We start from the raw sequence: 20,516 nt of genomic DNA, 5'->3' as shown, positions 1-20,516 counted from the left end.
TCCAAATTTTACCAATTCTCTTTAGAAAAAGTGATCCATTTTTAACACTCATTTTATCCATCGAAGATTTGGAACAAGTAATCCAATTTCAAATCCGGTGAAAATTGTTAAAAGAAAATTAAATTTATTATTGTCGGGGTTCAAACTTAGGTCTCTCGAGTGACAAGCGGGAATACTCACTACTATATTACATCGACCTCTGAAAAATATTTTATTTGTGAACACACAAGAGAAAAAGGAATCCAATTTCGAATTTCGTTGTTGGGGAACAAACCAAAATCATCTGGTTCACCATTACCGAATTTCGAATTCAATTAAAACTATCCAAAAGAAAATTAAAAATCGTCGCTGCGGGGGATCAAACTCGCGGGAATACTCACCACTCTACAACGATGACTTTCGAAAAATATAATATTAACACACCAGATTTTATCAATAGCCGTTACAAAAAGTAATCCAATTTTGAATCCGATTAAAATTGTCAAAACAAAATTAAACTTGTTATTGTTCGGGATCAAACTCAGGTCACTCGAGTGACAAGTAGGAATGCTCACCCTTGTACTACAACGACCTCAGGAACATAATAACTTGAGTAACAAGCGGAAATACTCACCACTGTACCACTACAACGACCTCTGAAAACATATTATTTGTTAACACACAAGATTTCATAATCCATTTTTCAGGAAAGCAATCCAGTTCCTGTTGGGTTTTATGTCCTAAAACTTATAGTTGGTAAACAAAAACATATTCTATAAAGTTATTATTGATGTTTATTCAGTAAAGATTGTTATTGAATAAAGTGAATTTTACGATCATTAATCTAAATCCAATAAACTAAGAATACTCTGGCTATAGTATGATTACTTGAACTATATGTAGAGACATAAGAGTGGATCAAGTTCAAGTATATAGTCAAAATAATTTAGAGTACATGGATAAGGTTGAGTACCTTATCTTGGGGAAACTATGGAAGCAACCTTCTTTTGTATATGATATAAACAATGTGATCACTAAATTGTACATGTCGAGACATGTGATTGGGGGCGTCCTATGCAATGAGTATTGCATAAGATCGAAAAATGAAGAAAATCACTCACTTTATAATGTCGTTTACGGTTGAGACTGATTTTTTCATTCGATGACCTAGGTGACAGTGTTTTCCATAAATAGATCTCTGATCAAGCTACCACCAGATTAAGATAGAGAAGAAGATGTGTTGAAGACAACATTTAGAATGAGGTATGACCACTATGAGTTTTTTGTTATGTCGTTTGGACTCACCAATGCCTATGCGTATACATGGAGTCAATGAATCTAATATTCAAGGAGTGATTCAACACATTTGTCATCGTGTTCGTAGACAACATCCTAGTGTATATAAAAATGGATTAAGAACACAAGGTACATCTCTGAAAAGTCCTGGTGATCTTGTGGGAAAATAAGTTGTATACCAAGTTCTCCGAGTGAGAATTTTGACTATGGTAGGCTCATTCTTAGGGCACATGGTGTCGAAGGATGGGGTTTCAATGGACCCAACAAAGGTGGAAGTTGTCACCAAGTGGGTTCGTCGGACTGCAAATACTAAGGTACACAATTTCTTGGGACTGGTAGGGTACATCAGCGAATCGTACGAGATTTTGCCAAGATAGCCTCATCGCTCACGCACTTGACTAGGAAGGGTGTTTCGTTTATATGAAATGAAGCATGTAAGGCTAGCTTCCAAGATCTGAAATAGAGGTCAGTGTCGACCCTAGTGCTCACAGTTCTAGAGAGCTCAGGAGGATATGTGATTTTTAGTGACACCAGTAAAAAAGGACTAGGATGTGTAGTGATGCAAACGAGAAGGTGATCGCTTGTGCTTCCCTTCAGTTGAAGGACTACAGCAGAACTACCCCTCCCATGACTTGGAGTTAACTATGGTAGTGCTTGTACTTAAAATCTGGAGGCTACTTGTATGGAGAGAATTATCATATCTACATTGACCACAAGAACCTGAGTGTGTTGAGACGAGGTAGGTGAATAGGAGTTTTCAGGACAAGAGATAGTTCAAGCTACCAGTGAGGCCATGAAAAAGATTAGAACAATAATGTGCATGGCTCAGAATAGATAAAAGAGTTACACTGACATGAGGCATATGAGTTTAGGGGACATGGTATTCTTGAAGGCGACTTTGTAAAAGGCGTCCTAAGTTTCGGATGTAAAGGAAAGCTAAGCTCATGCTTTATCGAACCATTCAAAATCTTAGATCAAATCTTTCACGACTCCAAAATGACTGAAAAGGAACTGACACTCCTGAAAGATCAACTTTATGACCGCACATCTCTCGAACGCTCCTCAATCTTGATCGGCAACCTGCGAACACTTGAAAAAAATAGGAAAACTAGGATGAGTATAAAAATTATACTCAGTAAGCCACCTATTCGTAGGCTCTCATCGCATCCTAAGCTTAACAGATTTCCATGGACTTCTCTTTGGCTATAAGACATTTGGTTCTAGTATTAGGCCCTTGGGACTTCTTTGGTTCTCCATCCTTTCATTTCAACCCTAAAAGTTCCTTATGCCGAGCTTTAATGACCAGTGTCTTTCTATGAGGCGCTACATTTGCATGGCATTCTGAGACTATATGGTATCTTACCAGGGGGTGTGCGAGTACCTCCTAGGCCCATGATAGACCACCTTATTAGGCCCTTGGGGCTTCTTTGGTTCTCCTTCCTTTCATTTAAACCCTAAAAGTTGCTTATGCCGAGCTTTAATGACCAGTGTCTTTCTATGAGGCGCTACATTTGCATGGCATTCTGAGACTATATGGTATCTTACCAGGGGGTGTGCTGAGTACCTCTTAGGCCCATGATAGACCACCTTATTTGGCCCTTGGGGCTTCTTTGGTTCTCCATCCTTTCATTTAAACCCTAAAAGTTCCTTATGCCGAGCTTTAATGACCAGTGTCTTTCTATGAGGCGTTAATGCATGGCATCTGAGACTATATGGTATCTTACCAGGGGGTGTGTTGAGTACCTCCTAGGCCCATGATAGACCACCTTATTGGGGGGCATGACCCCTCCTTTTCGAGCTAGTGGTCTGTAAGACATGGGGGCACATTTTCCCTGAAAAACGGCTAGGAACAGTGAGAACTAATTAGGAACCCTTGGACCTCCCATGAAGCTATAGATACCGTTCATATAAATTGTAGCCTAAGAACACTCCTAAGGTACTTTGTTTGCCGTGGTGATCTGATAGGCTCCTAGGGAAAGGTTAGGTCTAGACTCAGTAACTTGTCACTTCCAACCACAAATCCCTAGGCTTATCATATTATGGGTCATGGAAAATAACTGAGTATGCATACAACCATCATCTAGCATTATCATACATAATTCATACAAAGTAAACATACATGCTCAATGGGGTGATAACATCCATCAAGCTCCCAGAGCGCAGAGTTCTCAAATTCTCATCCTCTTTTCAGCATGAATTAAACATATACATAAATAGCGGAGGCGTAAAGCATACTTACAACACTCAAGTAACACTCATAATACTTCATATAGTATATTCATACTCATAACAATCAAATTAACTACATTCAATCATGGAAAGCTACCACCTAAGGTAAATGCATTAGTTCCCTACAAGTATTGCTTCTTAAATAACATGTGGTGACTAACATGATTGATGTGTGACTTTTGTTTAGTGTTTCTACACAAATAATGTATCCAAAAATACTCATTTTGTCCAATTAGATCCTATTTCACATAAAAATATGATTAGGATTAGAATTGGGATAAAAATCGAGCAAACAGAAGTCGAACAGGAAGGAAACTAACCTTCATACATGCAACACACACTTCCACTCGCAGGAAAGACGCTCTATGCGCGATGCCAAGCACCCATACGGACGCGCTTGATGGAAGAGGACGCACGTCCTGGTGCTGCTACATGGCATGCTCAAGTTGGTCAGCTGCGCTGATGAGTCATGGGTTCAAATCCGCAGGCACACGCTGGGAAGTGAAATTCCTTATGTTGACGCGTGGCACCATGCGGATCTGATCAAATGAAACATCCTTTGAGTCAAACTGGGACAGATGTGGGTCTAACAAACTTCAAACTTTAAGTCATTATATTTTAAAGTTTGTAGTGCTTTAACCGCGTATCTTTAAAGATATCATTGAGAATTAATGAAATTGACCCATGCAAGTGTGAACAATGTTAGCACGATGATCAAACAAACTTGGTTTTATGCACATTGCAGATCCGTATCTTTAAAGATATCATTGAGAATTAATAAAATTAACCCATGCAAGTGTGAATAATGTTAGCACGACGTTCTAACAAACTTTGTTTTATGCACATTGCAGATCAGTATCTCCAATCGAGTTTAGTTTTATATCAGTAAGAATAAATTAAATTGACCAATGCAAGTGTCAAACATTTGACCGTCTCATTATTAGCACGGCGCTCTAACCTGAGAATATTTGCTAAAACCACCGAACATAAATTATGGTGAATGTTCTCTATTTATAATGATGGAGAGAATAAAGAATTAGGGTAAATTACAAATAATATGGAAATAACAATAAAAGGAAAGAATAACAAATAATTAGAATATATTTTCTTTTAATAAAAAAGGCAAATATGGTAAGCCGGTAAGGCAAATATCCTTAACACCCCTCGCTAGCCTAGCGTCAGATTTGAATGAACGTGAAGCTTGGATCTGAAATATTCAAAGTGAGGTCGAGAAACACTTTTTGTGAAGATATCAGCAACATGGAGATGGAAGTTATTGTGTGCGAAGTTTGCCAACAATAACAAAGATGGAAAGGTACATATTTTGTGCCAAGTTTGCGAGCGATAACAAGTTATCGAAGGAAATGATAATCTAGTTCAACATGTTTGTCCTGCTTATGAGAAACATGATTAGAGCTAAAAAAAATAGCACTTTTGTTATCACATAAGAGCAAGGGCTACTGTGAAATAGAAACCTTGAGGTCATGCAAAAGATGCATAACCAAAAGATGTTCAGCAGCAGTTGTGGCAAGAGCACAATACTCAGATTCACTGTTAGAGCATGAGAGTAGATTCCTTTTTGGCACTCTAAGAAACGAGATTGTTACCAAGATAATAGAATAGCTGGATGTAGAACGATCAATATCAGGACAACCAACCCAATCAGCATCCGAATAAGCCACTAGCGCTCTAAGAACAATGTATGGATGAAAGATAAGACCAAAGTGGAGTGTTCCTTTAACATAGCAAAAAATATGATTGACAGCAAAAAAAATGATCTGCAGTAGAGGCATGCAAGAATTGACTGATATAATTGCAGCATAGGAAATATCTAGACGCGTAATGGTCAAGTACTGAAGGGCGCTAATAAGGGATCTATAGAGAGTAGGATCAGAGAAAGGAGAACCATCAGCAGTCAGGCGTTGAGAAACAACCATGAGAGTGTGGACTGGTTTGCTATTGAGCAAATGAGCACGAGTAAGAATATCTCGGGCATATTTTAACTAACTAATAAAGAGACCATCAGGAGTGGGTGAAGCTTCAAGACCAAGAAAGTAACTGAGAGAACCCAAATCTTTGGTAGCAAACTCAGAATGAAGCTTTCGAGTAAAACTGTCAATAAGAGAAGAATTGTTGCCGGTAACAATAATGTCATTAACATAAATAAGCAAATAGATAAGGTTGGGTTGCTGATGAAAGATAAAAAGGGACGTGTTAGCGCGATTTTAAGAAAAATCAAGTGTGAGAAGAAACGCTAAAACTAGATGTGAGGAGCTTGCTTTAAACCATAGAGGGCTTTCTTTAATAGACAGACATGAGTGGAAAATAAAGGATCAATATACCTAGGAGGTTGTTCCATATGAACATGTTCAATAAGAGTGTCATTGAGAAAAACATTATTGACATCAAGTTATCGAAGAGGCCATTTATTTGTGACCGCAATAGAAAACACAACACAGACAGTGGTAACTTTGACAATCGGACTGAAAGTGTCGGTGTAGTCAAGACCACGAACCTGAGTATAACCTTTGACAATAAGACGAGTCTTGAAACACTCGACCGATCCATCAAACAAATATTTAACACAAAACACCCATTTCATGCAATTGGCAGGCCCGTCAAGGACATTGATAAAGTGCACTGGTTCCTTTGTGGACTCAGCACTCAACACCGATTTTTTAGCTTTTTCTACTGCTCTCTTCACCCCTCTCCCCTATTTTTCTATTGCGCTCTCACCCCTATTTTGCAGTTGAGCTTTAGTTGTTCCAATGCTCCCTTAGTCTTCTGACTCCGCTCCTACGACATTCGCAGCCACTAATTGTTCTCATTCTCACAGAAACAACTCTTCCAACCGAGGACAAACCAAATATGCGGCCATTATGCTGACCGCCGACCCATTTATTTTAGATCAGTCTAAAAATTACACGGGTAAGAATTCTATGATAAACGTTACATATTATTAAGAATTAATGAATTCGGCCCATGCAAGTTTCAAACCTGCGACCTTCGCATTATTAGCACGACACTCTAACTAACTCAGCTAATAGGCCATAGGTTTTATGCACATTGTAGAACAGTAGATCCTAATCCAGTCATTCGAGATTAGGTTACATAATTTTAGGTACAATAAACTTAATACTTTTAAGTCATTAAAGTTTGTAGTGCTTTAACCATGTATCATGTGTCAAACCTGCAACCTTCGTGTTTTGTTAGCAGGACATTCTAAGCAACTTAGCTAATAGGCCAAGAGTTGCACATTGCAAATCAGTAGCTCCTAATGCCAATCGAGTTTAGTTACATATTTTTTTGCATAATAAAACTTAAAACTTTCAAATTTTAAGTCATTATCTTTAAAGTTCGTAGTGTTGTAATCTCGTATCATGAAAAGATATTATTAAAAATTAATAAAATTGGCCCATGCAGATGCCAAACTTACGAACTTCGCATTATTAGCACGATGCTCTTACCAATTAAGTCAATAGGCCATAGGTTTTATGCACATTGTAGATCGGTAACTCTTAATCCAGCCAATCGAGTTTAGGTTACATAATTTTATGCATAATAAACTTAAAACTTTAAGTCATTATCTTTTAATGCTTGTAGTGCTTTAACCCCGTATCATTAAAGATATCATTTAGAATTAATGAAATTGACTCGTGCTAAGTATCAAATCTGAGACATTCGTATTTTGTTAGCACGATGTTCTAACCAACTTAGCTAATAAGCCAAAGTTTTTATGCACATTGCAGATCGGTAGCTCCTAATCTAATCAATCAAGTTTAGGTTGCATAATTTTATGCATAATAGAACTTAATTCTGTCTTATCAGCACAATGTTCTAACCAACTTAGTTAATAGGCCAAAGTTTTTATGCACATGGCAGATCAATAGCTCCTAATCTAATCAATCGAGTTTAGGTTACATAGTTTTATGCATAATAGAACTTAAAACTTTCAAATTTTAAGTCATTATCTTTAAAGTTCGTAGTGTTGTAACCTTGTACAAGTTGCAATCTTCGTGTTATTAGCGCAACGCTCTAACCAACTGAGCTAATAGGTCATAGGTTTTATGCACATTGCATATCGGTAACTCCTAATCGATTTAATAGTTTTTAGTCTATATCTTTTAAAGTTTGTAGTGCTTTAACCATGTATCATTAAATTTGTAATTTTGTAACTCCATATCATTAAAGGTATCATTGGGAATTAATTAAATTGACCCATGCAAGTATCAAACCTACGCACTTCTAATGGTTATTAGCCCAACATAGAACTTAAGTTTTCAAATTTTAAGTCATTATTACAACGCTCTAACCAAATGAGTCAATAGGCCATAAGATCGTTAGCTCCTAATCTAGTAGTTTAGGTTAGATAATTTTATGTATACTAAACTTAAAACTTTACTTTAAGTCATTATCTTTTAAAATTTGTAGTGCTCGTATCATTGAGTATGTGACTACGACCTTAGATAATAGGACAAAGGTTTTATGTAACCCCTTAATTAAGAGAACTAATGAAATTGGCCAATACAAGTGTCAAACTTACGAATTTTACGTTAATAGCACGATGCTCTAACCAATTGAGCTAATAGGAAATAGGTTTTATGCATATTGCAGACCGGTAGCTCCTAATCCAATCAATCGAGTTTAGGTTACATAACTGCGACCTTCACGTTATTAGCACGACGTTCTAACCAATTAAGCTAATAGGCCAAAGGAATTGAAAAAAATAAAATAAGAAATAACCATATTTATTTTTCGCCCAGCTTTATGGTTGCATCGAACCTCAGGCAAGGTTTATCTTCACCCATCGGATATCACTTGTATAGAATCTAAGCTTATTCGGCCACACACGATGTCTGTACGTGTATGTTCAATCGTCTGCGACACAATCAACTTGCTTCTACACTAGGCCAAGTCATTCGACTTGTCCTTGCCTTTGATTGAGGCCAAGGTTTCTCAATGCAATGTCACATCCAACATCATCTTGGTTCCCAAGAAACATGGCCCATATGTCTTGACATCATCCCAAGTCATGGGGTGTCATCGGTCAACGTAGCTCGCTCGGTCATGCCATCGAGAACGAGTCCATGTGTTGTTCATAATGTCGAGACATCCCAAACATGTATCCATATAAAATATATCGTGGCATTGTCCCTCCCGTGTCCATGCCATATCATTTATGTACTCTATATTAGAGAGCAGATGCATAATCCAACCTCTGACACATGGCCTATGGCGTAATACCAGCACACCCATGTCGCTCAATACTTTTCTTAAAAGACCCATTTCAAAGGAAGTCGCCCGAGACACTTGTCTTAGAATACTCATACTCATTGTGACATACATATGTGCCACAGGTAGCTCACTTAGACTAGAGGGCCTAGGGCTGGTGGAGAGGTGACACGTTGTCTCCCCCTATAGTACATTTTGAGGCATTTTCAAACTGGTGGGTGTAAACATGATTTTGGTGAATGAACATATGGTGTCGTGGAGTGTCTGTCTGGTGTCTGATTGACACCAAATTTTGCGTGATTTTATATTTCATAGGGACATACTTGACTTTAGAACCACATGTCTAAATTCCCTTCAGAATATCAACTTTTGAAATTAAAGCTCAAGGCCCTACTCAACCCTTTAATAAGCCTATTTGTGACGCTCATGTCTGCTCCTTGTTCCTATCTTACTTATGTCTTACTTCCTTTTCAATATGCACGTTATATGATGAGTTGGATGATGCACCATCCTCCTAAGTCACATCATGACATTCTTCTATATTGGGCCTCATGTGGTTGGATGTGCGCCACTTGAGGGTTTTCACTTTGTTTGTCTCGACAGGAAGGTCAGAATCTATTCTCTTCATAGTATGATTTTCATACATGTCACTAGCAGAATTAAAAGAACTCAAGGAGCAACTGTAAGTCTTGTTAGACAAGGGTTTCATCTTTCCTGACGTATCTCCTTGGAGTGCACCCGTGTTGTTTGACAATGTGAGATCCCACATTGGTTGGAGAGGTAAACAAGGCACCTTATAAGGGTGTCATCTCCCCCTAACAAATGAGTTTTAAAACCGTGAGGCTGACGACAATACGTAACGGGGTCAAAGCGGACAATATCTACTAGCGGTGGGCTTCGGTTATTACAGTCAAGAAGAATGATGAATCAATGTATTTATGCATCGACTACAGGGAATTGAATAAGACAACGGCGAAGAATAAGTACCTTATTTCCTGTATAGAAGATATGTTTGACCAACTCAATGAGGTGACAATGTTCTCCAATATATATCCTCGATTAGGCTACCACTAGATTAAGATTAGAGAGGGAGATGTGCTGATGATAGCATTTAAAATGATGTATGACCATTATGAGTCTTATGTCATATGGACTCACCAATGTCCCTGTGGTATACATAGGATCAATGAATCGAGTATTCAAGGAGTATCTCACACATCTATCATTGTGTTCATAGATGACATCTTGGTGTACTCGAAAACGGATTAAGAATAGAAGGTACAATCTCTAGAAAGTCCTTGTGATCTTGAGGGAAAAATAAGTTGTATTTAAGTTCTTCAAATGAGAATTTTGACTACGACAGACTCATTCTTAGTGCTCGTGGTGTCTAAGGATGGGGTTTTAGTGGACCCTACAAAGGTGGAAGTTGTCACCAAGTGGGCTTGCACGACTATAGCTACTAAGGTACATAGTTTCTTGGGACAGGTAGGGTACTATCAATAGTTCGTACGAGATTTTGCCAAGATAACCTCATCACTCATGCAGTTAACTAGGAAAGGTGTTCAGTTTATATGGAAAGAAACATGTAAGGCTAGCTTCCAAGATCTGAAACAAAGGTTAGTGTCGGTCCTAGTGCTCATGGTTCCAGATATTTCCTATGCTGTCAATTCTGTTAGCCAATTCTTGCATGCCCCTACTGCAGATCACTTTCTTGCTGTCAAACGTATTCTTCGCTATGTCAGAGGAACACTCCACTTTGGTCTTACCTTTCGTCCATCCACTGTTCCTAATACACTAGTCGATTATTCGAATGCTGTCTGGGCTGGTTGTCCCGATACGCGTTGTTCTACATCCTGCTTGTGATGTTCCATATTGGTTGGGGAGGAGAACAAACCACCATTTATAAGGGTGTGGAAACCTTCCCCTAGCAGACGCATTTAAAGCCTTGAGGGGAAGCCCGAAAGGGAAAGCCCAAAGAGGACAATATCTACTAGCGGTGGATCTGGGCCGTTACAAATGGTATCGAGCTAGGTCAACCTTTCTCTAATACCAACTGTAACGACCTGAAATTTTCTACTTAATTTAATGTCGCTATTGTATGAATGCGGAAGACTTCATTTAAATTAACACAGTCATGGACTTACGTGTTTCGAAAACATCTTTAAAACGACACAACAAAAGACTAAATAAAATATTTTTTTTTTTTAAGTTAAAAACATCCTATTATAGCCTAAGCCTAAGAAAATAAATACTAAATAAAATAAATAACTGTTTAAGTTAAAAACATCCTATTGTAGCCTAAGCCTAAGAAAATATATAGCTTAAGCCTAAGAAAATAAATACTAAATAAAATAAATAAGCGTTTAAGTTAAAAACATCTTATTATAGCTTAAACCTAAGAAAATAAATACTAAGAAAATAAATACCACTATGGTCTCGAGTTGCGATGGCATTTAAGTTAAAAATATCCTATTATAGCGTAAGCCTAAGAAAATAAATACCACTATCCTATGCATGTGTCTAGTCTCGAGTTGCGATGTCGTCGTCAGCCGTACAGGAAAGAAATACTCTAAGAAAAAAAAACCACTATCCTATGCATGTGTTATGGTCTTGAGTTGCGATGTCATCGTCAGTCGTACAGGAAAGAAATACTCAGTAAGTGTAAGAGCCGAGCTTCAATAGAAAGCTTAAAATTTAATTTTTCCTTTAAAGTCAAACTCTCGATATTTTATTGAAGGTCTTAGAGACTAAAGTTCGAGATGAGACCGAAGAGAAAAATGAGTGGAAATAAAAGAAGAATTAAAGAAAAATATAAAAGAAAAATGATGGAAAATTATTAATATGGTCAAAGTCAACTCCAAAGGTAATTTAGTCATTATACCCTCCCTTCTTGTCAAACCCCTAGAATTGAGTTTAGTGAGATACGATTAAAAAAAAAAAAAGGAAAAGAGGGGAAAAGAAAAGAAAAGAAAAGAATAGGAAAGGAGGAGAGAGGGAGAAAGTTTTAGAGAGAGAAAGGGAGGTAATGGCCGCTCTAGCCACGAGGAATCCGTTTCCAGCCGAGCCTTCTTCATGAAATCTTCACAGAACTTAGAGGAGAACATTCTTAACTTTTAGATCGTCCAAAACCATCAAAAAACGAGGAAAAATCTAAAGATAAAGTTCTTGAATCTAGATTCTCGTATTTCCTTCCATATGTGAGATATAGTAAGAGTTAGAACCTAAAATTTGAGTATGTTAATCTCCACAAGATTACGCTCAAAACCTGTGAAGGAAGTTGGAATCGATTCAGATCGGAAATAGGAGTTCCGGCGTTCGGCGTTCGTCAAAGAAATAGGTATTGATGTTTCTTGCCATCTTCAAACTAAGATAATTATCCCGGGGATTAGAAAAAATACCTGCCTAAAGATGAATATACGCTCTACAAATCTGATGGAGGAACCATGTTGATCCGAGTTAAGTAGAACGAAATGTGAAAATGCAAAATGGAAAAAGTAATCGTATGCTGGAAATCGCAGGAGAAAGGAGGAGGAGGCTGCGCCTCGCCGGAGAAGAAGGGCCTCATGTCAACCGTCTACTGGAAAAGAAAAAATCAAAGAAATACTTCGCGTCGGGCAGGATTCGAAGATCGGCGGCTCGCTACCCGAGTCCGCGACCCGATACCCGCGCACAACCCGGCTTCGCGTTGCCACGCGTCAGCGTAAAAGAATTCTGATTTCCAGCGCCTCGTTTCAGTTTCGAACTGACGACCTCGACCTCGTCTGACCGTTCACCGGGCGCCACGTGGCAACACTTCAGAGCGCGTCTTCCCTCCCTCATGCGCGTCTGTACGCCTGCGTGTAACACCTTATCGGGCGCGTGTAAGCGCGTGAGGTACTGTTTTCAGCCCGTTTTACTTCTGTTTTCCCGAATTTCCTCCCAATCACAACTCTAATCCTATTTTTATATGAAATAGGACTTAAATAGTGAAAAATCAGTATTAGTAGATACCCTTTTGGTGTAGAAGCGCTAAACGAAGAACACGCGTCAAGGTAAGTCACCTTACGGAACTTTAGGAAGAAATACTTGTAGGAGTCGCTTGGTTATGCATGCATGTTAGTTTAATTACCTTAGGTGGTAGCTTTCCATGATTGAATGTAAGTAATTTGATTGTTAGGAGTATGGATGTATTATGTGAAATATTATGAGAATTATTGAGTGTTAGCTTTTATGTTTTAAGCTTCCGCTTTACATGTATATGTTTAATTCATGCCAAAAGAAAAAATGGAAACTTGAGAACTCTGCGCTCCGGGAGTTGATGGATGTTATCACTCCGTTGAGCATATATGTGTACTTTGCATGAATTTTGTATGATGATGCTGGATGATAGATGTGTGCACACTTAGTTAATTTCCATGACCCACATTTATGATAATGTCTAGGGAATTTTGATTAGAGCGACGCTAAGCATAGACCTAACCTTCCCTTGGAGCATAAGAAACTACCATGGTAAGCGTACTACCTCTAGAGTACCCTTAGGTTACTTGTGTGTGATTGGTGCTAATGTCTTCGTGGGAGACCAGGGGGTTCCTGATCAGGACTCGACTGCTCTAAAGTCGTTTTAGCATGGGAAACGGGAGACCCACGTTGTAAGGAACCATTTAGCTGGATGGGAATGGGGGAGGTAGCCCTCCCCGAACAAAGGGGGATTACCAAGGGACTAGGGGGTTGCAACTCACCTCCTAGGTAAGCAACCAGGTAGTCTCATAGCCATGTCGAGGTAGCTACTCGCAGCGCACCAGTTAAACACAGGTTGACATAAGGGAACTCTTTGGGTTTAAATGAAAAGACAAAGAACTAAAGAAGCCCAAGGGGCATGCCCCAAGGAATAAAGACCTAAACTAGATGCCCTAGAGCCAAAGAATAAGACCGTGGAAGTTTGTCAAAATTTGGATGCGATAAGAGCCTACAAGTAGGTGGCTTACTAAGTATAATTTTTATACTCATTCCTTTCTACTCTTTGTTTTCTTTCAGGTACCGGTCGAGGTGGAGGAGCGTTCGAGAGCTGTACGGTCACAGAGGGAGTCGTTCGGAAGCGTCAGTCCCTTGTCGGTCTTTTAGAGTTTTTTGTATTTCCTTTTATATTTGTAATTCCTCCTGTAATAATTTTGAAACAAATATTCTCTCTCTTGTTTTAATTAAATGGTATTCTTATCGTTTACTTTGCTTTTCTTTTCTTTTATTTTCTTTTTGTTTGTTTTCGATTTCGTCCTTTGGTTCACGGTCCGGTTTTCGAAGCCTCGAAAGTCGGGTCTTGACAGTAAGTGACCCCACTATAGGGGGGTTAAATGCAAGAACATGCGAATGCAATGATGGGACCTATCCTTTCAATCTATTTTCCTACAGTGTTGTCCTAACGGGTAATTTGGACGTGTACCATATACTCTACACACAGCACATACATGCGAGTATGGGCTCACCAGTCAGTTCGCACACCACTGGATCACCTTCCTTGTCGGGCGAGCATACTTTAGGAACTCCTTTGGCCGAACACCTGTTAGAACCAATAACTGTCACGGCAGCACTATGCAAACATAATGATCGTTGTCCTGCCATTGGATGTACGCATCCGTCCCCTCGTGATGGAATAGAGGAATCCTCCCAAATGCATGAGCACACGTAATGCAGAGGTCTCCAATATTCATGAGCACACATAATGCATGGGGTCCCCAATATTTCTACTTTTATCACTCATGAATATAACCAGCTATCATCTTTCATGCTTAACTTGTCACTTCTCATTTTTCAGTCTATGCATCATACATAATCCTAACGGGGTTACATTTTATTTCATTTATCGTGATATAATGTCATTCATAACATGCTGTATACATACAATTTAGAAAACATAACATAACTCTTCATGCTTTTAACATGTCATTTCATAACGTGTAACTGATACAACAATTACCTCAATGGTCACACAAAACTATCACAGTCATATCGTTACATGATCGTACCTTAGTCATATCATCACAGAAACATAACCTTGCCTAGGCTAATAGCTCTTGCATCGTGACAAACTACAATTACTTTGAGAAATGTGATATAATGATAAAAATCAAAGTCATTGAAACTAATGCTTGTCATAATTTCCATGCTAGGCATATGTTTTGCATACGCCATAGATGGAATAATTTTATTTAAATATTTTATAAACTCATGCCCTAGTATCCCGAGATGTTTACTAATAAAAACATATTAATGCATAACAACCATAATATAGAGAAGATTACAAAAATATAGTTGCGTAAGAAACCAAGTGAAAGATCCCTCATGCTACTCATACCCTGAAAACATTTTTCTCCTGTAATCTCATTAAAAAGGAAAATGAACAAAAAAGGAAACAGTATCACCTATTATTTTTTTTAACGGTAGATAAACGCTAATCGAATAGCACCAAATTACCCAAAAAAAAAAAAAGAAAAGAAAAGAAAAATAGCATCGTTGGCAACTTCATCGTTGACAGAACGAAAAGTTGATCGCAACGTGTTGAGTTGGGAAGGGATTGCATAACATAAATCGAAGGAAGGAGAGAATGCGAACTCCAATGGAATTTTTCAATGCAATCTGTTTTCTTCTTCGGAGCGATTCACAACTGTCACTTCTGTCTCACACGACATTTGATTATGATGCCCAAAATGATCTAAACACGGTTCAAAGATTACATGACCCTAAAACTCATCAACCCATTGATGAAAATTAAAAAATATATTGAAATAGCTCTATTTTCAAATTTTATTGAAGGGATTTTACCTTTACCTAAAAGGTAAGAGTAGCCCATGACTTCGAGTATTTTTAAAAATATTCAGTAAGTAATCTCATTGTTGTGGTTGAGTAATAAAAACACACACATATAACATGATAAGACATATCTTTTAAAACAACATAGCATAGTCTTGAGCTTTATACATATCTGTGTAGGGTTGGATATGTGGTACTTCCCCATGCATGACCCACGCACATGAATCCACCAAGCGGGATCCTATATGTACCCTTGGGTCTAACTTGGTCGGGTTAAACACACTAACGCGTCGTCGAACGCCACAAAAGGAAAAGAGTCGCATGATATCATGATGAACATAAATATAAAAGGTATGTGTTCGTACTAACATAACATAACATAACAGGAAAGTATCCTAATGTACATGACATATATAAATGCATGAGGTTCCCATGGATTAAAGTCAAAGCATAAAATCAAAATCATTTCGCTCTTCCTTTCATCCATGTCATAGCACACATATGAGTCACGAATGCATAGTAATCATCATGACTTTCATATTGCATCATCATATAATCTATAACATGACTGCACATGGCAAAACATGACATGCATAGTTTTTCATTTCATTCATATCATGGCATAATAGAACATCACATACATACATAACATAACATTATACGTTATCACATAGCATACATAAGCATAACATAACATTATGATGCGTGCAGGAGCTACGGGGCATTCGTCATCATACATCTTGTAATTCTTCTTACACCAACACTAAGTCAATTACATGCTTAGCCTAGGCTAGAGTCACTATTTATTCTTTGTACCAACCTAAATATGCTCCTCATTGTCCAATTCAACCTCTAATCTATCATCTCGATAATATCAATTAAACTCCTTTTTGTTTTTGTCGGGCTACTAACCAAATTATGGCAAGTTATGATCAGTTTTGGACTCCTTTTGATGATAGATTCATTGTGTAATTTCTGAGAACATATAGATCATTTTAGTATTTCTTTTCTAGCACAATTAAGAGATTTGTAATGAAATTAGTGTCATTTGGACGAAAAGGGAATTTAGAATTTCACTTGCTGAAATGATTTCGAAACGATAATTTTACTTCTAGTGGTTTTGAATCTGTGCAATACCTCGAGACTAATATTGTAATAGCTCAAGTCCACCACTAACAGATATTGTCCTCTTTGAGCTTTTTCTTCCGGGCTTCCTCTCAAGGTTTTAAAACGCGTCTCTTAGGGAGATGTTTCCACACCCTTATAAAGAATGCTTCATTCCCCTCTCCAACCGATGTGGGATCGATCCATCTAGCAACTACTAAATGATAATCAATGCATACTAATTTCCTATCTTAACTTCCATGGTCATTCCAGCATTCACTATCATCTGCCCTTGCTGGCACACCGCCCGATGTCTGGCTCTAATACCAACTATAACACCCTTAATTTTGTTACCTTAATTAGAGACGTCATTACATGCATGTCGTAATTAATATATAATTTTAAACAAGAAAATAAAAATAACATAGTTTTTAAACACGATAAAAGTTTCGCCTATTCCCCATAGGGTCGAGACTTTATCCAAAGTAACATGTGTAAGTTTGTGAGTGCAACAACCCACCATTACTCGAATGGCAGTGTGACCTTTTGTTATCTTATGTAAACCTAGAATGAATTTCATGACATAATCTCTCAAGCTGTTGAACCTTTTAGTACCCATCAAATTAATTAACCAATTGTTTGAACATATTCTTTAACAACTCTGCACGTGACCTACCACGTTGAAGAACTTAACCAACGTGAGATTCACTCACTATGAATCACTAATTTAGTAAATATGAGGTAGGATACTTACTTTTTCAGTTGCCTTAGTACTCTAACTAGTTATCTCTTCATAACATCATTAAACTTTACTAACCTTCGTATATCATATAGCACATCCGTATACTGTAACTGAGGTTAGCAAATTCTTTAACCCTCCAAAGCTCTTCTGCTAACTCATGGTAAGTATAAGTTGTGCTTCATGTATTGATTGAGTCAAACTCAAAATTTTGAACAAACCTTATACATTGTCAAAGGGAGGGAACCTACAACTTTATATCTCCGAATAAGTCTAGACAAACTATGATTTGTTCCTCATTTAAAATGGTTCACTAGACCACATTCTATAATATTCAATGTCTAAAGAAAATATTTTATTCAACTAAGACTCTTAATCGGAGAGTTTGGTATAACACTCACTATATAGAGGTATCAAGTTTGCTTAAGGGCTCATCTTGTTATCCTTTTTGTCTTTGATTAGCCTCCGATTACCGACATGAATACTATTATGAAGCAGGTCTATAAAACCTCCTTGAATATCCTTGCATGAAAAGTATTTAAGCAGTGAAAATTTAGTGAGCCCAACACCATCACTCTAACTCACACAACTATGTCGAACTCAGAGAAAAACTTTTAACCTTGTCTTCTTGGTTCGTATGCTTGAGGGAACCCTTGTTTCTACATGAATGAGTGTTTTTCGTTTTAATCACTATCTAGATTAGCTTTTAATGTTCAATATATCGTCATGTGAGCCAATTCTTTCCTCTTAATGATCAGTGCTATTGAACTCTCTAGCACAAATGCTAAGGAGTGTGAAGTCTCGACTTAGTAACTCATGTGCCTATGGCTCGGTCTACCTCAACTCTACTAAATTGTCCTGGCCATAATCTTAAAAATTTCAAGTAGAATCAAAGCTCAGATCTCGTGTTGATATTAATGTTGGAATAACTTAGATATAACATTCACCCTTAATTCAAACCTTCCTACTTTCTTCGAGGTGACTTGTTTCCTTCCTTTAACTAGATCATGACTTGATTAGTCTTTATGTGTTACTTTATCTTTTAAGTCACCAACTCCAAATCTTGCTAAAGTATCCGATCATTGACTATTTTTCTCCTACAATCCTGGTGCATAAACCTTCCTAATAAGAGTGCATAAACATTCTTACCGGTAATAAAACTTAGAATATTTAAAAATCCAGTTTTAAATAAGAACCTTGAAATTTAATATGGTATTACCTCTCAAACACCTTTGTATGGGTAGGAAAAATCCATGGTGGCTCCAACACTCGAATGGTTTCGAAACTTTAAGACATCTCGAAAATCTCATACGACAGTCAATCTCCATAAATACTTATAGAACTTTGACTATGATCCTAACGTTTTATTCAATCATGGCTCAATAACTTTAAATCAGCTCACAACCACCACACCTTGGTCATTCTCAAACTTAGCGTAAATTCAAAATAGAGATCAGTTGCCCACTAATCGGAGAAGATATTTATGGTAGAAATTTTATAAAACTCAATCTCAAATTCATTACAATCTAGAAGTTTTAATGTCGGTTTAAGCTCCCTTTATAAAGCCTGAAGTAGGGATTTTCGTTTGGAGCAAGAATCGAGCTAAGTCGAGCCTTCAACTGTGAGTCGTTATAGCCTCATAGATTTTTGGTTTCTAAATCTCGGATTTCTTACAAATTTGAGAGCCATAGTCAACCATTTTTCTTCCAACTTGCTTCTACACCTTCTAATGAGATTCTCCAAAAGTTTGGTGATGAAATAAAGTGTTGAAGGTGTCTCAAACACAGCTTCCAAATTTGGTCCGCTATTAAAGGAAGAAGGTTGAAGCTCGAACATTAAATCTGAGCCTACACGCAAATTTGTCAAAGAGAAACATACCTTGTTCGATTTTTGCACCTCCAAGGAATATTTCCATAGAAGACCACAAAGGTTAACAAGACTGACAGTGTGTCCAATTGAAGAAAATTATTTTCGTGTAAAATTTTGGGGTAAGGATCGAAATCTTACATACAATCGATTTTCTTCAAAACTGAGTCTTTCTTTAACTTTATTAGATTAAGTTGAGCGCTTTTGATGAAGAAATCGAGAGTTAATATGTCACAGCCCAAGGTTTAAATCTCGAAATCGAGGGCGGGACCAACAGACTATGCAATGAAATCGTAAAAAAAAAAACCAAATAGAGAAGACGAGATTACAAAAAGTTTAGCCATTATGTTAAAGGTTTAAAATCCAAAACAAGGTGTTCAAGTATGAAAGTATGTAAACGGATTACAAAACAGTGCATGACAAATCTAAACAAAATTTTGCACAAACTCCTAGACGCCCTGGGACACTCCTCTGTGGCATTAAGATTCAGCATGCATTCCCGCCTCGATCCATGGTATCACTCACCTGAAAAAAAAAAAAAGTAGAAAGGAATAAAAAAAAGTAGAAAGGAATGAGTATAAAAATACTCAGTAAGCAGCCTACTTGTAGGCTCTTTTCGCATCCTTATCTTGGTAGGTAACCACGGTCTTTCTCGGGTTCCTAAGGAGAGTGATCTAAGCTGCAACTCTCTTTTCTGTATCTTCGGAGGCTTGCCCATCTTAAGCAGTGATATGATCAAGGTCCTAAGGTGAGGCACGACCTCATAAGTAAATCTGAGGGGATCGTATGGCTGGATCTGAATACGTGACTCTCTCTGAACATCATCCGTGGAGGTTAGCTGACGACCCTCACATGGGACCATACATCCACTAAACGGGGTGCGACCCCCTGTGTGCCGGTCAGCTACTGAGTCATCCTATGTGGCTCCACGTTCCCCGCTCGGGGACAGGTTTCTAGGCCCAGGAGTCCTGTTCAGAAGACCCCTTAGCTATCACCACTATGGCTGGGCACCTATCACACTTCCCTATCCGGATCTGCAAAGCTCAACGATCACCGTACCGGAGCTCTGTCTCGACGGTACGGTATCGGAGGAGAGAGGGAAGTGGAGGTTCTGATGAGACTATCTACACTGCTCAACTCTAGCGGGCTACCTGCAGTTACCGTGGTGACCTATTATTCTTTCTAGGGTGGACCTTGGTGATAAGATAAGGAACCACTACAAGGGAAGTAAGATTCAGATTACCTTGTTGATCGAATCTCTCAAGGCAAGAACATTGTTTGAGATTCG

The 20,516-nt window shown here is 38.0% G+C and overlaps 1 long non-coding RNA gene across 1 annotated transcript; it reads left to right on the top strand.

Annotated features, from left to right (window-relative positions):
• The first annotated feature begins 1,407 nt into the window (after positions 1-1,407).
• Positions 1,408-20,475, top strand: LOC111490550. The gene is made up of 3 exons (XR_002719588.1): positions 1,408-1,419; positions 1,824-1,828; positions 19,969-20,475. It is a non-coding gene; the product is annotated as an uncharacterized LOC111490550 (long non-coding RNA).
• The last annotated feature ends 41 nt before the right edge of the window (positions 20,476-20,516 follow it).

The sequence above is a fragment of the Cucurbita maxima genome, unplaced genomic scaffold (genome assembly GCF_002738345.1).
Source record: "Cucurbita maxima cultivar Rimu unplaced genomic scaffold, Cmax_1.0 Cma_Scf00015, whole genome shotgun sequence".
NCBI lineage: Eukaryota > Viridiplantae > Streptophyta > Magnoliopsida > Cucurbitales > Cucurbitaceae > Cucurbita > Cucurbita maxima.
This window is presented reverse-complemented; position numbering and strand designations above follow the sequence as displayed.